The sequence below is a fragment of the Lissotriton helveticus genome, chromosome 2_1, assembly GCF_964261635.1.
Source record: "Lissotriton helveticus chromosome 2_1, aLisHel1.1, whole genome shotgun sequence".
NCBI lineage: Eukaryota > Metazoa > Chordata > Amphibia > Caudata > Salamandridae > Lissotriton > Lissotriton helveticus.
In genome coordinates, this window is record NC_136059.1 from 731,778,936 (window position 1) to 731,796,488 (window position 17,553).

Genomic DNA, 17,553 nt, shown 5'->3' on the forward strand with positions numbered 1-17,553 from the left:
AAAGCCTGTAGTTCAGCTCACTGAGCTGTACAGTCTCCGAGTGATTGAGTTTTAGTGACTATAAATCTAAATTTACCTTCGCGCCAGCGACCTTTAACAATCGCGCACGCAGCACTATAGGCTTGTTTACCCCCTATTGCGGGCTGTGCTGATCCGTCTGTATAGATTATACATCCGTAATGTTCTAGAGGCAGAATTTCGGTCGGCAGAGGACATTCGTGTTCGTATTGTAGGAATTCTTATGTCTTTAAGTAGGGGTCAAAAACGTATTCAACGTCTGTTGCAGCAAGAGAATTACCCATTGTATCCATCTCGGATGTAAAGCCTTAGCATTGGGAATGCTTGCTTTCGTCACTGCCTTTAAGGCAGGTACAGGTGTAATGATTATTATTCGTTTACCCTGTGCGAGAGCTCTCTCTTTTGCTACTGCAGTCTGAACCGATGTCAGTATCTTTTCTGTTGAAGTGAATTTCATTTCAGCTTGTGTGTACAAGTGTGACTTGTATGCTATTGGTACCGTCTCACCTTCGTTAAAGGTTAGGTATGTGAATCCGCATCTCCCCCGCATTCAGATCACAAGATTGTGCGTATTATCGCGTGTTTTAACTGTGTTTTTGCTAACATGTCTGTTTGCACTGAACTCAACATTTCTGTATGGTTTTGAGTCCAATTTGTTGGTTTGAAATCAGGTTTGATTAGTTCGTAGAGAGGTTTAACCTTTTCTGTGTAATGTAAAACATAAGTTCTTCTGAAATTCAGGAAACCTGGAATTGATTGTAAGTTTTTCAGTGTTTTCGGAGGTTGGAGCAGCGCACATTTCTCTAGTTTGCTGTCAGGCTCTTGCCTTCACTTGATAACTTGTATCCTAAGAATAGGACGTTGAGGTTGGCAATTCGTGATATCTTAAAATTTAATTTATACCCTTCAGAAGCGAACCCAAGTATTAGGGTGTTATCTCTTTTCAAGTGCACGTCCAAATCATCGTCTGTAAGATCGATGTCATCGACATAAGATAATGCCTCATCATCGTACATTTGTAGTAACTCTGTTACTCTAGCTGAAAATAACCCTGGACTTTTCTTGAATCCCTGGGGGAGACGGCAAAATTGTCCCTGTGTCCCCATGATTGAGAAAGCGGTCAAGTGCCTGCTTTCAGGTGCAATGTTTTGACAGAAAAACCCATTTGAAATATCTAATGTGGTTTTATATTTTTTACGCACAGTGTTATTCATTAGTGTTGCACTGTGTGCATTTTGTACTGAAAAAGTTTTGCAACAAGAGTTTAAGTGTCTGTAGTCCAAAACTAGTCGATATGTATTGTCTGGTTTGGAGACAGGAAACTAAGGATTGTTCATTGATGAGGTGCATGTTTCAATCACCCCTCGGTATTCAAGTTGATCTAATATCTCCCTGACTTGTTTTTTTGCTTCTTGCTTAACTGGATACGGCCTTTGTGCAGTAGGTTGATTTTTTAACTGGATTTTTTGATGAGGAGAATCCTCATCCCATCCTACGTGATTTTCAGGTCTCGTATAGACTAGCGCATGTGCGCTGCCTCTACGAGGCTCCTGTAATCTCTATGTTGTGGTTGAAACTCCGCCTATTGCCAGTAGTTTCTCCTGCCACTTGCCATTTGTTAACTCTGTCATTGTTTTTGTTAGCAGGCTTTTTGTTGGCTTGGAATCCGATGAATCACTTCCGTTTTGCTTCCCTTATTCAGGAAGTAGCACTGTTTAACTACAGTTTCCTTTCACTGCTCGGTGTTATGTAGTCATTTAGGGACTACTTCTTTGTTTCCCATGAACGAGGGGAACTTTGTTTCACACCAGCGCGGCGCTCGTTATAAGCGCCACGCTGTGAATAGTTAATTTTGTTTTGTGTCCTATGTGCTTACTCTGACGTGCGCAGCCAGGACAGGGGCTTTGTCAATGGCGGCAGGTGTTTTTTTTTTTTTGCATTGCGCAGTGCCGCCATTGAAAAAGCCCCTGTCCTGGCTGCGCACGTTACCCTGCTGCAGCCGGCACATTGTGGTGAACAGCAGCAGACGGACGTGCTCAAGCACCCATTCTATGCCTAGCCCTCCAGCACTAAGCCAGGCAGAGCGGGCACTCCACTCCCCCTCCTCCCCCCTGTGCTCCGGCAACCTCTGTAGGGACAGAAAAGAGATATTATTCGCTCTGAATAGTTAATGCTCCTTGCACAGTGTGCGTGATGGCCCCTCCTCCATGTTCCTCCTGGTCGGTCATCGCAGACAACAGGAATAGTATTTTAATCTTTCACACCTTGCAAGTTTGTTTGCAATTCTGAACAGCTGTTCGGAACTCTTCGCGCAAGTTCGTATTCATTAGCACGATGCCCGCTTCACCCCACATGTTTCCTACACCCTCTTAAAGCACACTACTCTGACCCGGTGTCACATTACACATTAGCGCCACTTTACAGAGTTAGCCAATGAAGTGCTACTTTCATTTTCTAGTCTTTCTTGTTTTATTTTTGCAGTTTTGTATATAGCGTGAGATCGACCAATGGTACTGGAGAGCTTTACATAAGCACTAGCTATGTTACACAATGACACATTCATTTTTGGTAGACACGGGGAGTTTAAGTGATTTGGCCAGAATCACAGGATGCAGAGCCCATGCCAATACGCAAACTTGGTTTCCCTGCTACAAATTCGGGAGCTATGGTGTTACGTCACACACCGTCAATCTAAGCAGTTGATGCTAAGGATTATATCCATGCGTTGCATAACAATTACAGGCAGTGCGAAAAAGTATCACTCCAACTTGCGGCTGGTGTGCTAAATTAGTGGGTGAATGAATCTGCTGTGGTGACTGTGTGTAACATGCAGTACACTGTATCACTTTTCTTTGTATCCTCATTCCTGTTCTCATATTCTCTCACTCTCCCTCCCCACTTCCACCGGTCTCTAACTTTCTCTCTTTATATTGCATGGAGTATCTCCTGTCTCGCTCTGCCTCCATCTTTCTCTCTTTGTTCTCCTCTTTTCTCCTGCTGCAGTGTCGAATTTGTTGTGGGAGGGCTGCTGACTAGTTTGTGGTGTGGCAATCACGACGTTCGCAGCGCTACCTGACTACTTGCAACGGCCGCCATCCGTGTTCGGCTCAGCTGTTAAAAATCAGTGTTACAATCAATGTGACCCCTCCCCCCAAAACGAATTCAATTGCCCCGAGGCGGAGTGTGCAGTTGCAGTTGCAGCGGCCAGGACTCTGCAGGACTCAGGAGGCGGCGGCAAGCAAACTCTCAATCGCCCAGTGGCTGGCGCTGCAAGGTTGGAGTACGTTTATTGAAACTATAGTGTGCAGTGCACTTGCCAGCTTTCCTTCTGTCTCGGCTTATCTCTAACTGACTTTCTGAGAAAAATATATATGTTCCAGAAGTGGGGTGTGCAGGGTGGGCTCACTAGATGCCTGAGACTGCAAATGTGACAGCTCTTCAGGAAAGTGAGTGCAGACTGACTTGTGCACAGCACCGCACCGAGCGACCTCTTGGCACATGGCCATGCGCTGACATCAAGCTCCTATAATTTGTAAACTCCAAGGCGGACATCAGCACTTTTACTGATCCAAGCACTGGAAATATGACTGCTTTCTAACACACTTTTGTATTCTGTTTCCTAGTATTTGAACTTCCAATTTCTTTCTCGTCTCCAACCTGTGTTGATCTCTCAGGGCTATTTAAAAGCCCTGTCAGCCTCTAGCGCCTGCCAGTTGTCTTAGGTGACACACGGCTTCCAGCTTATTACGACTTTCTCCACACAGCTCCAACACTGAAATGATGTTTGGGGAGTGAGCACCTTTTAGCTTACCTAATAGAGTATGGAGAGAGCCGAGAATTACTGTCCTTAAGCTTCAGAATGCTGCATTCTGCCGAGGTACAGAGGTATTGCACCTCCTGTAACTCGTGGCAGAAAGGAAATAATCTTTTATATGGAGGTAGATTAGATAGGCAAAAGCTGAGAGGAGGAGAAATATTGGGTAGAGGGAGGTGGGTACTGGAACTAGTGAGCGATAAACATAAATATGGTTTTGTATCTGGTTTGCTGCCTGGTCTTTCCAGCTCTAAATCTAATCTGAGGACACGGGTGCAAATCCTGCAGCTGCCAGTACAGTTCAGCCTTTAATTCTTCTGCTGTGATACAATTAGTCCAATTGACTAAAGCAAAATTTAAATGTATTAATGGTATACAAGTACAGTTCGGTTTGTGATCTTATACTGATATCTCCGGGCCCACGATGCTGCTGTGAGTTCACTTCTCTCTGGGCTGACTTAGCTGTGTGCGTGTGCTCACCTACGTTTGAACTTCACAGCAAGGGGTCCCACTTGACCAAACATATTAAATTCTACACAGATCACTTCATCTCCCTATGTCTAAAATTACAAATATGTGTAACTTGAAGAGCTGTTCTTTTATTTCCGCATTCACCTCTGGTCCCTGTAAGCGTCCGGCACTTAAGCGCTAATGTCCCGGTTTCTTTGTGTCTGGAGAGTTTTTACTATATGTGCTCAGGACAGAAATAAAATTACGTTTTTTTAAATTTCTTTATACATTTATTTATTCAGTGTACTTGTAGAGGGTAACATTCATCCCAGAGGGATATCATGGCGCAAAAATACATAAGTCTTCAGATCTGCAGACTCCTGTGGGCTAAAGGTTAGAATATCAAATCTCAGAGTGTGGTGTGCGTGATATTACATCTGTTCAATTGACTATTTGCTCTTCTCAGACTGCCAGCCCTTTAAGTGACTCCAGCCTTAGGGGAACATGTGGGTTGTTGTAGCCCACACTTATGCTTCTCTCTGTAGCATGGAACTAAGCAGCTCAGCTGTCAAGTTTTAAACCCTGTAAGCCTTCTCTGGGTCAGCTGCTAGCATAAGGACCATCACCGAAGAGTTCAGAATTTGCCGTCATACCACTCTTTCAAAAACGGATGAAACTATTGCTCACAAACCATAAAACAAATCCTGTGGTACGAGCTCACATTTGTGGCCTTTCAAACAAACCAAACCGTTCTAGTCTGTTAAAATTGCTGTAAATTTATCAAACCAGATTTCAGGCCCAGCAGATGCTCTGCACTCCTTAGAGAGGAATAAACTGTAATCTGTGACAACGTATTATCTTCTTTGAGAGCTATCCATAAATTGCAAATTCCACATACAAAATCTATGGAATTAGTCAATACTATGGAGCAATGGGTTATTTCATGAAAGAGAAACTATGTAAAATTTGAGTCCGTGGGCCTGCAACCACTCAAACCCACCCAGTCAATTAACCCATAACGTCTCGTTAAAGAATTACAAGTGCCGCAGATTAGATGCCAGCGAACCAACAAATTAACAGGGTGAGACATCGCCGAGCCAAAGTTCTGGCTTGGATCATAGAGCCCTGAAAATATTTGCTATGTAAATCAAATAGCAAACATCATGTAAAAATATGTCTCTTAAATATTTAAAAAAGTGTATTTCTTTAAAATGTGGAGGCTTTGACGTTAATACTGCACGTTTTAGCGTTGCACTGAGAAGTACTTATTAAAAGTGATAGTTTTATTCAACTGGTTCATTATGGGATTGAGGTTTCAACAGGACCTTGAGCTGAGCCAGACTTCAGGCTCATGCCTGGCTCAAGCTTTCAGTAGCTCACCCACCTCTACCACAGACAACAGTCTTATAAAGGTTTTGGGGATGCCTAGAAGGAGCCTATACCTCAGCCAACACAATTTTCACCCAGGCATCCCAAACTATTTCGAAATTTGTAGCTAAAATGGACCCATTGCAGCAGGACACTTTTGAGTTGCTGGTCACAGTGTTGTGTGGTAAAAGGTATTACTTATGTGGAACCTTTCCACATGCATTGTTAGTATGTTTTAAAACATCAAAATAGTGAAGTAGGAGTGCCACAGAATGTGACCTACAATGACGCATAATTTGCTTTTTAGGTTTAGCTTGGGCAGTGCATGCGCTGCTCTGTGAGGCATGCTGTATTCAGGTAAGGACTTAAAGCTCCGCCCACTCTCCGCCCATATTTTTCATTGGCTTGTGTCATTGTCCAGTGTAAACTGTGGCTGTTCATTGGTCAATAGGCTTAGTAGTCCCTGCTTAGTACCGCCTTGTCTCATTTTGTAACCTCCCATGGTGACACCCCCTGTTACGTGTGTTGATGCTCGGTAGGCTTCATTTACAGCCTCCAAGCACTATTTTCTCAAATAGCTTTGTCCTGTTTGCTGTTTCAGGCAGGACAATCTCTCTCCGAATGTTTTTTTTATTTTCATAGCAGGGGCCCCGAATACATTTGCAAAGAAATAGGTCTTGGTATTAAAAAAAAAACATAAATAAAACGCATTATTATTTACAATGCCAATAGCTCAAACTCTCATAAATATGAGACATATTGCATTGCAAATGCTTGTTGTATAATGCTGGAGCCTGGGCTACAGCCCATTTTCTGGCATAGGTGTATTTTTTATGAATTGGAATGTGATTTGAGAAGGCTGGCATAATTATCTCTTCGCCATGTGGGTACTCCCTGACAAATTCAGGTGGCCAGTCTTGTTCAGCTAGAAGAATATCATAACCCTTGGAAAGCTTATCCCAAAAGAGAGCTTTTATTTTCCTAGTTATGTCCCCCTCCATCCGGAGTGTTACTTCATATAACTTGTGGGGTACACTAACCCTGGTGTCTGTAGTTTCAACTTGAATGCATTCATTCAAGTCCACTCTCTCCAGATGATCCTTCAGGATCTTGCGAACTATGGTTACTTCTGCTGCGCTGTCTAGCATTGTCTGGGCCCATTCCCCGTTCTTGAGTTGTGTCCTCAAGATCCTCGGCATGTCTGATCTTTACACTTGCTACCTTCTTCTTGGTGAATTGAGTTTTCTTATTTTTTGGAACGTGCTGTTCGTCTTTGGACTTCACGCGTTCTTCTTTTTGTTCTGATCGTTCTCTTCTTTCTGATTTCTGCGAGGAAGTCTGAAATGTACGAGAGGAATGTGTATCAGGATCTTGATATCTATCAGGTTTTCTTAAGTTATTATCCCTATTTCTGAGGTTGTACCTCTTTTCAGAGGGCTCCCGTTGGGGAGACCTACCTCCACGTTGGGGAGATCTTCCTCTGGACTGGGAATGCTTCTCTTTAGGAAGTGTTTGTTTAGTGTTTTCCAACTTCTTTTGAGGAGTAGTGAGATTGTTTTTAATAAAAACTTTTTCAGGATTTTCTGTTAGTTGTGGTTTTAATGGTTTCCCACCAAAACTATCTCTACCTAGTTCTTCATAGGATTTTTCAATAATTCTGGCAAGCTCATACGGTTGTTCAGTAATAGCTGTTCCTTTTAGCTTCTGGCGATTGCCACTGATTCTGCTTCACCTTTAATGGTGGCCAATAATATAGCCAAGACCTGTTTGAAATCTTTTAGTAATTTCATACCAAGATTTAAGGCAGGTTCTGGTCCGTATTCATTTTGAATCTGTCTCAGAACGTCTGGTATTACTGCCATAGATGGGACACCATGTGTTTTTGTGTAGATTGAAGCAAAGACTGTACCCCAAATGTCGCAGTCCTCTACGTGTGGTGCAATCCCCATTGGTAAACATATTGTCAGAATTCTGTGTTTCTCATGAGGTGTACTATCAGGGAATACTGCCTCAATTTGAGTAATGTTTTGAGCTAACCAGAACGGAATTTGTTCCCTTTTTGCTGGTAATTTACCAATGACGGATTGTATAGTCTGTGGTGTGATTTTGTTTGTGTTCCCCTGGTGAGGGGTGTGCTGTGGAATCCTCACAGTAGGTTGGGCTGTTAAGGTTCGCATGACATATTGAACCAATTGTCCATGTATTTTAATTAAATGTTTTAGCTGTACTAACAGTTCTGGACCTGTCATGTTTTCAATGTCAGGATGTGGTGTACAGCTGGCTAGTACCGGCCATGTTGCTCCTCGTCTACCTAGTGGACCGAGCCTGGTTTGTGATTTTCATGTAGTAGGGCGCCTTTAACCCAGTGCTGATGCTCTTGGTAAGTTAATGGAATTTCAACGTCCTCGTAAGGAATATATTTAGTTGGAGGTTCCTCTACTTTGTAGTAGTGAAACACGTGTGTTCCTGCATCTGCTAGAGGGAACTGAATCCATGAATAGAATACATATGTCTGCCGATATTCATGTGCCTCTATAACAAAGATTACTTTACCACCTCTCGATGATACTCCATTGTTTATGAGTTTGTAAGTTATAGTTTTTCTTACATTTACCGCGATGATTATAACATCCGGGTCATTCTGTAGGAGATTTCTGTCATCTAAAACTGCTTGAGCTGCAGTTGCAGTTAATTCTTCGTCACTGATCATTATTTTGTTGACTGAAGAGTTTGCAGAGCAAGTTTCAAGGAAATAAAGATTAGGTGTACAATATTTTGGAACACTGTATCCTTCAACGTATAATAAACCAAAAACTAATACATAGGATTTTTGTCCTACCCAGTTTTGGCAGATATTATCCTTTAACCCACCTCAGACGTCTTTTGGAGTTTTTACTGGAAAATGGGGTCTGTGTGAAAAGCATGACTGAGTTACTCTAGTACCTAGCGTTAAATTATCACCTTACTAAACGTTGGGCACTATGTAGTGTAGTTCCTATATTCCCAATAGGCTCTGGGCATTGGAATAATATATCCTGTACCTTAGACGTAGGACTGAGGTCGACTAGGTCTCTACCGAATATATTAGACTTAATTGTGAGTGCCAGCTAGCTCAGAGGTCACTAGAAACTTTCTCGAATTCACAAGAAGAGATTAGTTTCTGACAACCGCATAAACATGACAACTTTGTTTCACAAGAATAAGAAATCTATCTGTAGAGTCGCGGAAACAATAGATGGCTATTTTACTCAGTCAATCGTGCATGCTCCGTTTCACCAGAGGTGCTGAGAAATAGAGAGACGGGCGTTTTCAATAAAAAGTATTTATTGAACAGTCTTCTTTCTCAAGCATAAGAAATGTACTGCTACAATCGTAATACTGGTTATAAAGTACAAAGCATATAATACGAAAAGTATTATAAAGTAGTACTGTAAAAGCATGGTATGGTTTCTAAGCCATATAAAATAATATATAATACATAAAATACAGACAGTGATAAATAATGACTAAAAGTACTCAACTGGTGCTCCTAAAATACACCTACTCCGGTGTACCTAACCTAAGTCTAGTACAAGAGAAGAAGTAAGTGAGGTGTAGCTTAAATTTTAGTATTCTTTGCCAAGAAGCTATTCCAAGAATTGTCTAAGGGTCTAATCAGCTCAGTACCTTGGTTTTAGAATGAAGGAGGTCTTGTATCTCTCTCTTAGGACTCAATTTCCCAGCAACCCACAAGGGTAGCCTATAAACACTGGAGCTGGATTTCTCGGCAGGAGAAAAGACAGTGTCTCTCAGTGCGTCAGCTGGAGGGTCGGCTTCCTTCGGCACTTGCTGCTGCAGGGCGCGTTGGGCAAGTAGATAGTCGAACTGCTCTAAACCACTGTGTGTTTGTCTGGCAAATCTAGGCATATTTATACCTTGAAGGTGCCTAGTTTGACGTATGATTGGACATAATAACGTCATCAAAGACTCTGTTCTTTGAAAACTCCATGATTTCCTAGATAAATTAGTATTCAGGCAAGGGGAAGTCCCTAGCTGCTGAAGGCGGGTTTTTCTAAGAAATCGTTGTTGATTCTCAGAATTTAGTTGAAGTAGCCATGCCGTATTTGGGCTGCATAGGCTCAGTCTAAATATGGTAATGATTTCTATGCCTATATAAGGATCGGGTAATTTTTACCTATATATGGGCATGAATCAGGAAAATTACACCAGGGTCCTAGACTCCTACACAACAATGTTCTGGAATTTGATTTTGCTTATCAGATTGCTACACCTCACCAGGAGAGATATGTGTGTGCACGGCATGTGTTGAGGTTTTGTTTTTGATAGTTTGTATGCTCTTCCTATACATGCTCCATTCAGCTACAACACAGACTGATAAACAAAACAACTTTGGATTAATTTGTGGTCAGTTAGTGCTTAATTCGGCACTCTTGCAGAGCCATGATGTGTGCCCACACACTATATGGGGCATGGCTGACTGTGTTTTTGCATGTCAGCAAATTGTGCACTTTCACTAGTGAGGGCAGGGTGATCTGTCATCTATTTGTACATCTGGTGTATGTTGTTGTATTCAACATGTATGTGGCACAGCAGTATCATATGTTCTGTTTCATGTACTGCATTGGATGATTCAAATTTGCGTCTGATGTGTTCTGCAAAGTCCATGATTCAAGCATGCCATGGTGGTTTGTGTGATATTTTCATGGCTCTTCCCTTATTGGGCTGTGTTCCACATGTCTTGAATGGTTTTCAGTGTGTGGTTGTTTGCATTGTTTGGACCTATTCCATGGCAAGTCGTATTACATTTGGCTTCCTGTACATTGTCTCATATTTGAGCTACATGCTTGTGTATTTGAGATGTATGGTGTGTTCAGTTTGTACTTATCAACAAGCAGTCCATTTCCATAAGTGACATTCCCAAACCCCTGGTTCATGATGGATTGGTGTCATATATATGAGTCATGCACACTCCCAGGGAACTTGGCAACGACATTGATGAACAGGCCCAGGTGGTCAACAATTGCCTGAACGTTGATGGAGCGTGTATGCTTCCTGGTCCTGTATTTGTGTGCAATTTCCACAGGAGGCACAAGTAGGACATGGGTGCAGTCAATGGCCCCCAACACATGCGGGAAACCAGCAATGTCATAGAAGCCTTGTTTGTTCTCCAGTTGTTCCTGTACAGTGTTGGAGAAGTGTAGATGCAATTGCGTCAGGCTGAGGAGGGCATCTAAAACTTTGGGTAGGAACCTGGATAAGGATGACTGTGAGACTCCACCCACTCTGGCAGTGGTTGGTTGGAAGGTACCAGCGGCCAACATGTGCAGCTCTGCAAGTAGCTTTGTCTGTGGAGGGATGTTTGTGCCGCGCTGGTATCTTGCCTGCAGCGTCAGTGCTATTTGTGTGAGTATGCATTAGATGGAGCTCCTCGTGAACCTATAGTCTGCTATCATGTCCTCTGGCCAGAGGTCTATCAGGGTGATGTGTTGGCGGTAGACCTGCTCTCTACTTTGGTACTGCCTCTGTGGTTGTCCTGGTGGTGGTGGCAGTGGTTGTTATGGTCTTCTTGGGGCTCCGAGCTGCAGGAGTAGTGGCATGGCATCATTTGGTGTGCAAATGAAGCACTGGCTTTTCCTCCCTTATATTCAATTTTTTTACTCCATTTTTTAGACCAACTTTTTTCTGGTCTTAAAAACCAGGCGCTAACTGGCATTAGCTGCATTTTTCTGGGACTATCACCAGACAGAGGATTCATTGCAAATGTTGCAAAAGGGCTTAGTGGCAATTTTTTGTGAGAAGGCCCACCTGCATATCATTTTCATTAAGTCCCACTAACAAAATTGATGATCTGGAAATTGCACATTAATGAAGGAAAAGTGCTGCTAACTGCGGTTAGCGGCAACTTGTAAATTAAAAAAAGCTGCTGTAGCTTCAAAATATTGACGCATATAAACTCCTTGTATACATGCCCCTATGTTCTTTGTATTTTGGAATGATGGTCTCTTTCATTCATTTGTTAACATTAGTTATATGCCCCAGTGGACAGGCATTCATAATTTATAGATAAAATACTTTAAACTCCATTAAACATTTCATAGCAGCACATAAAATGGCGTTAAGGTACAAACATCCATTTACCTTGCAAATGCACTTTTCACACAGCATAACATTTTGAATACACAATTACGACAGTGAACTGTAAACATTTTTTGTACATCAGGGATTGTTAATTCATTTACATTTTTGCAATATTATGTATTGGTGTAGACATTACTAAATGTTTAATGAAAACTCTTTTTGGGCTAGGGTAAAAACACATGTAGTGTAAACATTTGCTTATATGTGTGTTGTAATTTCTCAACATATCTAATTTATTTCATGACAATATTTGACAATTCACCAAAGAGTTCAACAGTGTAAATGAAGTGATCAAGTGAGATCTTATTAAAAAATAAGCCATATCACAATTAAGGTGGGATAAGTAAACAAAGGTAAATGTTTAATGTCACAGAAACAAATTGTAAATGAACACAAAATTGAGTATCATGATGCATGAGAAATTTTAGGGTCCAATACAATTTAGTTTGAGGGCATGTCCAAACAGAAATATCACTTAGACAAAAAATATGTTTTGACAGAATTGTCCCAAGAGGCAATGTTGCACTTTCACAGGAGGAAACTACCTGCGTCTCTTGATTTTGATTGTAGTGAGATACTGTCTCACTGGTCCTGATGATCGCCCTTCCTCATTTTGACTATTGGCTCAACAGTTGCAGGGTTAGAGGTGAAGGCAGGTGTCTACAGGGGTTGCAGGGCCTCCCTCGTCATGGAAGACACTGGTGTATGTTGCTAGGATACTGTAGGGCCACATAAAGGGGATATATGACTCACAAATAGTGCTACATATATCCCTAAACCAGTCGTTCACCACCACAGACAAGGAGCACAAGACAGAAATTTGCTTCTCAATAAGTTCATTGTGCTCCCTCTGCAACTGCTTACTGTCACCCATGAGCTCTTGTCTCTGTTGCCTTTGATGCGCTCTATGGCCTGCCTGGTGCATTAGCTCTTTATGCCACAAGGTAAGTCCAATGATGTTTTGCCCATGGTTTCCCAAAAACTATGGACATCAACCGCCTCACTCTGCTGTACACATGATAGGCTCCCTCTGGCACCACTGCACAGTGGCCTTTGTAGAAATGGCACCATTAGACTGGGTCCCGGCTCATCTGCAGATGTTTGTGTAGGAGTTGTAGCTGCCAAAACTGGAGCCAGGACTGAAGTGCACACTGCAACTGTTAATTGGGATGTTGAACTACATAGAGCAGTGACAACTATAGACTGCTGGGATTAAGGGCCTTCAAATGGTTGAGTCCGCATTCTCCTAAAGATTCTCAAGCATCACTTTGTTTTGTCATCTTCGGCAGGTTTACATTGGCTGCCGGTTCTCACATTTAAATATCTCTGCCTGGCCCACCAAGTAAATTATAATAAACTTTTTCCTTTAACCCATCAGCTGCTAACTCCCTATAGCCCTAAAACATCATTAAGTTCAACAGACCAGAAACTCCTGACTATACTAAAGATAAAGAAATCCAGGAGTGGAGGGCGTTCAGTCACTTACCTGGTTCCAAGGCTCTGGAACTCACTGCCTTTCTCCCTGAGGATGACGAGAAAGAAACAAAATGTAGGAAACTACTCAAAACTTATTTTTTTAAATGAGGGGCTTGCTTGAACTTCTATGTCATGGACTTGATATTCAATGCTGGGAGGTCTAGTGGGTACCCATGCGCTTTAAAAATTCCTAGCATAGCATGGCATTGAATAATGGGAGACAAAACAAGGGTGGTAATAAGTACTGGTAGGCAAAGTGAGGCCACCCTAGCAGCCTGCCCAGACACACCTGACAGACAATGCTGCTTCCCTTCTGGATCACGGCGAGCAGGAGTTGTGTCCTCACCGAAGTCTTCTACAAGAGTCTGGATGATGGTCAGGCTTGGAGGTGTGTATTCAAGCCTTTCTCCTCTTGGAGCTGGTCCTACAATATGTTATGGCATGATGAATGTTATTACATCTGTGTTTAATAGTATTTGGGTGAGAGAAGGGCTCAGCCTTTTTACACTTATAATGAATATTTACAAATTGAACAAGTCAAACACTAGATTGTAAAACACGTAAACGTTTAGGATGTTAAGGGAGATGAGACTTAATTACGCCTTTGATTAGAGCATTATTTTTTAGTTCTTCAGTGATACTTAGATTCACCAAATTTAACAAAGTATGAGGAAGTAATTTGGTCTCTATTTATATCACATCACACTTGCAAGTCATCTGCCTAGAGTGATAGTGAAACCTTTATCATGTTGAGCTTTCTAACTCAAACATTTCTTGTTATTTCATGACTCTAAACTACATCCTGATAAATTACACAATATATATAGCTTGTACAGGGAAGCAACTTGCTATAAATGGTTCAGAATATCACACACAGCATAGGCCCCAAGGTTGACTTGAAAATAAAAACAAGGTAAACAGTGTGAGTGTGACACCTCAACACATGTAATCCTCCTTAAGGTATATCAGTTTTGAACACATGGACTATTTGTAAAATGTGACATTTGAACAGATGTCTTATGAGTGCAAAATATGATATGATGAAGGTGAAACATCACACTGAGGAATATTATTAGGCCTGGGCGGTAAATTAGGCTCCGCTCACGGAATTTGCGGAATTTTGGCAATTCCGCTTTCTGCGGAGAATGCGGGATTGCTGAAAATGCAGAGATCCGTGGCGTGGGGAATTGTTTCCTTGTTCGCGCTTTCAAAATGTGTGTTCCCCCAAGCGATTGCGAACAAGTCATTCGGACGCGCCATCGGACATCTGAGTTCACAAACAGGCATCGCGAGCAGGCTGGACAAGTGAAACAAGATGGCAGTGCCAATTGGTGGCTGCATGGGCAAGTTCATGAGATATTTCCCCCGAGAACACAAACAGCGTCCACGAACAGGTAAAAAGCATTACGAACTGGCAAAAAATGCAATTCCACGTGCTCACAGAATTCTGAATAGGTCACTAAGATTTTTTACCATTTCGCAGAACTTTGCATAACTCGACTATGGAAATTCCGCCCACCCCTAAATAGTATGTATTTGAGCACATTACGGCAGCTCTAGTCATTGTCTACTAATGGTGTAGCTGCTCTTGTGTAGTGCAGAAATTACTCTATGTTGCTTTTTGTTAGATTAAAATGGAATTTATAAAATGCACCTACAGGCTGCAATGGCTGGTAGGTGACATGTTTAAAGGCCTACTTAAGTGGGTTGCACAATAAGTGATGCAGGAACTACACGTCCTTACAGGTGCAGGGTACATGTAGTACCACTTTACAAGGGACTTACAAGTTAAGTAGCAGTCCCAATTATGTATAAGACCATGTTTGCATGTCTAAAAGAGTGAGCACAAGCACTTGTATGATGATTAGCAGTGGTAAAGTTTGCAGAGTCCTAAGAGCCAAGAAAAGGTTTATGAACAAAGCAGGGCAAATACAAACACTTAGGGAATGACCCTTCACAGAGGGCAAAGAACAACAGTTATGTAATGGCCTAGCAAATTCCAAACACATTATTTGTAATGATAACTGATTTGAAAACTAATGATTTATTCAAGGCCTATAACAATTACATCAAATAGATATTCTTAGTTGATTTAGGTATATGTGCATGGAGAACAAAAAAATGCACACAATGCTTATTGGTTACCTTGACATCACAAAACATATGCCCGAAGTACATATATATGTCTGTTGGCGTGGCTGAAGTTTTACAATACATTATTACTTTTGGTATTTAAAAGACACTATTCCATCTAGTATACTGCAAGAAAAAAAGTAACATTAGTTGCTGTGTAATATACTTTGCTTGTTCCTACCTGTCACTTCTCCACCTGAGATTCCTGCAAAGCCTTCAGTGTGTAGGTAGGATCCCATAACCTATACCTCCCAGGGCAAGACAAACATAGGCCTGGGAAACCCACCTCCAGTCTCTGAGTTATTTGGGTTTTGGAAGCTATGGATCTTACTCTCCCCTGCAGATCATTCCAGCACTTCATGATTTCCTCCTGTGAACATCTGCTGCTAGATACGGCATGTACTCTAGAGACAATTCTATCCCACATTTGCCATTTTTGAGTAGTAGTTGTACTTTGAACAAGGGCTCCAAATTAATGTGGCTCTCCCCTAATGATCACATCCACCATTACTGTCAATTCAGTACCAGTGAATCTAGGGTTCCTTCTACCAGCCATGGTTTAACGGGAACAAATACATTAAAGTAGGAAAACAAATTACCTGCAGGCTAAATGTACAAAATAAGCAAACAGGGAAAGCTCAGTAAAGTTAAAAAAAGAATTACCTAGCTGCTGCTGCCTGCTTCTTAGGAAGGCAAAGGATCATGGTTTGACGCGGGGTGTACTTTTTTAGGGTGCGTTGCAGTTGTAATTAATTACATTACTGTCAGGTGCACGACTTACGAGTACATCCATATGATGCAAAGGCCAAAATGATACAGAGGTATAATTACTCTGACAGAACACTGCTACGAGCCAGTCCCAATGGCAGACGTATATATAGATTTGGCGTGCAGAATCCTGCCACGCCAACACCACTATCCATATGGTGCGACCACTAGTAGGACGGATCTAGCTCTTCCACGACTGACAACAGTTTTCAATATATAAGTGTGGCGGGAGTTACTCTGCCAGGCCGACGGATGAATTTAAACCTCCTTCGCAGCAGATGGACGGCCCAAATGCCAAGTATATAAATCAGGCCCTAAAACCACAAACTTGTCAGAATAAAGTACAGTTTCAAGAATCTAAACTTGGGCTTAACCCCCAGTATCTATGATACAGAGCAGAAAGGCTCAACGTAGGGAAATGTATTAAGTATTTGGCTGTAACAAAACAGTTAAAAATCAAGCGACAACACACTAATCCAACGACCAACTTATAAAAACAGAGAAAATGTTAATGAGAACAATGACACCAAAATGACAAAAATCCAAGAAAGGGAAGCAGAGATATGAATTTTAAAAATTTGCCAAAAGAGCCAAAAAGAGTAAAGTGGCAATCAGTAGTCATTGTTCATGATTGACCCTGACCCATGACTAGGACTTAGAAGTGGTTTCAGGCAGAACAGATAAAACATGAGTCGGATACACCAAGTGGATAATCCAAGATTCTACCTTCAGAACTAGTCAAAATCCTCCATGGAGGCAAGGTTGCAGGATGTACTTGCAGAGGTTCTCTCATAGCTGGATAGCTGTTGGACAAGGTTTCAATGATGCCATTGGTTTTGGCGGGAAGGCTCAGAGTGGGAGAGTTACAAATGTTGCCATTACCAAATTCTTTACATTGGGAGGATACCTACACTTTTTTTAAGGAGCTCACAATCATGCAACTTTACAAGCCAAAGGTCTTGGAAATCTAAAACAATTTAAAGTCTCAACTTTTCACAGTACCAGGAGCAGTACCTTTTGGTCACTTATAAGGCTCCCAGGACCTCAGGGACAGCATTTAGGGACCAGAACTCACTCCAACAGAGGGCATCAATAAAGTCCAATTCAGGTGCAGTTGCTACGGATTAGCTGGACACGTCAGGAAAATGGTCTCTAGAATGTTGCTGCCTTCATATAGCTAAATAGCAAATCAGCAAACTGACATTTGAAGTGTACATGTTAGTCCTGGGTATGAGTGAGCAGGACTAGTCGTTCTTCTTCTGAACAAGTTCAGTCTTCTTCTGTTCTTCCACAGGTCCAGAGAGTATTCTGATGACCTCTGGCTGACCTGCTACTTTCAAAGGATTTAGTAGCAGACCTCCCACAGTGGACTACTCTCGGTAAAATAC